Genomic DNA, 3602 nt, shown 5'->3' with positions numbered 1-3602 from the left:
CCCGGTTCTTGCAGCCCCAGGGATGACGAGGGGGAAGGTTGAGGGGGAGCAGATCATGCAATGATCTCCTGCCAGTGTGTGTAGCTTGCACTCCCTGCACCCCTGTGGGGGGAGGAGGAGCTGCTCTGGCTGGAGCAGGGATGGGGAGAGACCAAACAAGTTGGTTAGTGAGAGGCTGCCTTGACCCCAGACTCACGTCTGCTCACCGCTCGGTTCCAGGATGGCCAGGCACCTGAGGATGTTCAGGAAGAAGGCTCTGCAGGCGGCCCCAGAGCCTGTGGGAAGCAGCTGCCATCTTCCCCAGGAGCGGAGCGGCCCCACCGTCCCCAATGGTGGGAAAGGAGCTCTCGGCCGGGCCAGGAGGTGGAAGTGCCCAGCCTTCTCGAAGAGGAAACCTGCTCCCGGTGCAGGCACCTAGGTGGGAGAGGCACTGTCAAGGCCAAAATGGAGCTGGGCCAGGATGCAGCTGGGCAGGCAGGACCCAGCCCAGGAGCGGAACCGGGCAGGGTGGTTCCGGGGCTTGTTGTGTGGGCAGCAGCTGCCCCAGAAGTCCAGCCCCGATTTCCAGCAGGAGGCATCGCCCTGCGCGGTCAGTGGGGACCTTCCAGCCTTCCCAGGGCAGGAGGTGGAGGATCCCTCTCCCAGCCCCAGCAGCTTGGCCCGCTTCCTGTGGGACAACAGCAGCGCCTGGAACTTGGACAGCAGCGAGGCTGACGGTCGCTTCTGCTTTATTCCAGGTGAGGAGCCTGGCTGGGCTTGGAGGGGTAAGGAAGGGGCTGTGAACACTCCGGGCCCAGGCCCTCGAGCAGTGCTATGGGGGTGGGTCCCCAGCTCAGGTGTCTGGCCTGAGCCACCGACCTCCACTGACACTAGATGCTGCCACTTTAATCCTTGATGCGCCATTGGGTTGGGGGGGGAGTATGGGAGGCACCTCCCAGGGAGTCCAGGATTGTGGGTGGAGGGGTCTCTTTGCTATGGACTCCTGAAGGAGTTGGGGGCTGATGACACTGAGGCTACTTGGAATCAAATACATTTGAGATACAAGTACATAGCCCATATTCATAACTTCAAACACAAAAATGGAACACACATACAGCCAGCATAATTATAACCAGCAAATCATAACCTTTTCATAGACACCTCACACGACAACCTTTGCACAATATTTGCTGCACATATATAACAGTGGTGGCAATAATGATCCCTACGGTCCCAGTTCATATTAATAACATCACAGAAGGCTATAGAGAAGTGGGAGAGAGGTGTCTTCCAGCCGGCGTGTCTCGTCCGTTTCTCCCTTGCCGCTTGGGCCGAGGTGCGAAGGGAGCGAAATGTCCCCGGCTGAAGGTTTTGCGCTCGACCTTGAAGATTAAGCCCGACCCCCCGGCATGGCTATGTCTGGGTTGTCCTGGGCTCTGGGGGCAGAGGGCTGAGCTGGGAGAAGGGGCAGATGAGGGGATTTTGTCTCTGATAGATAAGGGCTTTGTCAGGAGGAAGTTGTAGGTCACATGCTGGGGTTGTCAGTGAGATTTGAGCTAGGGCAGCAGCAGCAGGGAAGCAGTGTGTGTGTGCGCGGGGGGATTCACTTGGTAAAAATGAAACTGCCAAGCCACTCCCTTTGCTGGAGCAAAAGCCTCTCATTTATCTCCTCAACTCCCTTCCATGAAAATCTCCACCCCTCCCCTGGTGCTGAGAGACCCCCTTTACTCCCATGGAGATTTGTAATTGTTCTAACTCTTACTTTGCGTTGTCCAAATAGTTTTCCCAGAAAAATGATCAAGGACATTTCAAATGAGAAAAACAAACGAAACCAGAGAAACTCCCACCACACACAGTTTGGGTCTGAATTTTTCTACTGAAATTTGGAGATAATAAAACTCCTTCCTCTGTTGGCCAGAAACCAAAGCTAGACCTCCCCTGCTGTAGCTGTGACTTCTGCTACCAAACCACCAATGTGCTGTCTCCTCTTGTGAGACATTTCTCTGCACAATACTGCTGCTAATCGAGTTATTGATTCCAGGCAACATTTTCCTTAGCCTGGTTCCATATGTCACTGGTTTCTATAGCAAAGGTCAGTCCCTAGCCCTGTGGTCCAGACATCCTCATTCACATCAGGCTTCAAGTTGAGAATCATTTCCTATTCCCGCTCTGTGGGAGGGGAGACTTTTAAACGCGCTCTCTGTGCGACTGAACATGGCTAAGCAAAGAGAACAAACCCAAATCCCCCCTGTGCTTTGGGAGCCAGGTTTGGGGTGGGAATTCTGTAGTTCAGATGACTTCACACCTGGTCATTGTGATTCTTTACCAGTTTCTCTGGCATTGAGGCACTTTTACACTTCAGCTTTGATGGCTAAGTGGTTAAGGTGTTGAAGTTAAAATCTAATAGGGTTCACCTGCGCAGGTTCAAATCCTGCTCACAGCGAGGCTCGTGTTTTAGCCAGTATGTTATCCGGGCAATTCCCTGTGTACAACCCCCTGAGACACTCTCAAGTCTCTCCCCACCCCAAGTAAATCCTGTTCTGCTCCTTTCATAGAGATCGCTGGGACACCACCTCACACTGTGTCCCTGAGGTGTCAGGAAAACTCTCAGTGCCTGTAGCCTCTGCCACTCACCTAGTGCCCCATAGATCAGCCATAGCCCTGGTTCTGCTCCTCTCTCTAGTGTGTGAAAGGAGCTAAGTCAGTGACTCCATGGGATTTGTCCCGGACCCCTCTAGGGCCGGCCCTGATGGGAAGCACTGACTGTCACACTGACAATACAACTGACCAGCATTGCGGGGGAGGCTGAGGGAGATCCGCACTCATCAGGTCTCTTCTCTCCCCCAAGGTGAGCCAGACACTGCTCTCTCCTGACTCTCACTCTAGCAACTGGACACTAAGGAGCCATTTCCCCACAGGAAGTGCATTGAGTGCCCCTGTGGTGCTGGGGGGGGTCTGGCGCTGCTGCTGCGTGTGGGGCTGGCAGGGGGGTTGATGTCTGCACAGACTGTCAGCTGCCAGGCCGGAGGGGACACTTGGGACCTTACCAGACTGTCTCATTGAAGACGAGGGGTTGAAAGACCAATACAGACACTCTCCAGAGCACGGAGCAACATCCGCCCATGCAGCCAGGCAATAAGCATTTCTCGCAGCCTGGAGCCAAGGGTGAGGTGGCAGCTACTGTTCCAGTAGCTCTGTTGGGAGAGTGTTAGACTGAAGATCTAAAGGTCCCACACTCAATCCTGGGCTTTGGCAAGCTCTGTCATTATGCTTTGTGCAGAGATGGCTTGCCCTCTGAGAGCACAGCAGTGCCTCCACCCAAGGTGAGTTCCTGACCTTGGGATCTGCAGTAGGAAAACACAGAAGGGGCTTACTTGCCCCTAGTTGGCCCATCTGACCTTTAATGATGAGAGTTGTCTTTCCCAACATGGTGGGAAGAAAGTGAGGCAGGGCAGCCCTCAGGAATGGTGCCAGAGGGCTGCTAAGCAGGGGTTGGGGATGAAAACTCCTCTGTGCAGCTGAGCAAGAGCAGTACCAGGGAAGGGGCATCTGTAAAAGTGACCCCACACACCTCTCCTCCTCTGGGCAGCTGGTGCTGACAGCACCAAGGGAAGGCTTAAAAG

The sequence above is a fragment of the Gopherus flavomarginatus genome (assembly GCF_025201925.1).
Source record: "Gopherus flavomarginatus isolate rGopFla2 chromosome 13 unlocalized genomic scaffold, rGopFla2.mat.asm SUPER_13_unloc_2, whole genome shotgun sequence".
Taxonomy (NCBI): Eukaryota; Metazoa; Chordata; order Testudines; family Testudinidae; genus Gopherus; species Gopherus flavomarginatus.
The sequence above is the reverse complement of the archived record's forward strand: the minus strand, read 5'-3'. Positions refer to the sequence as shown.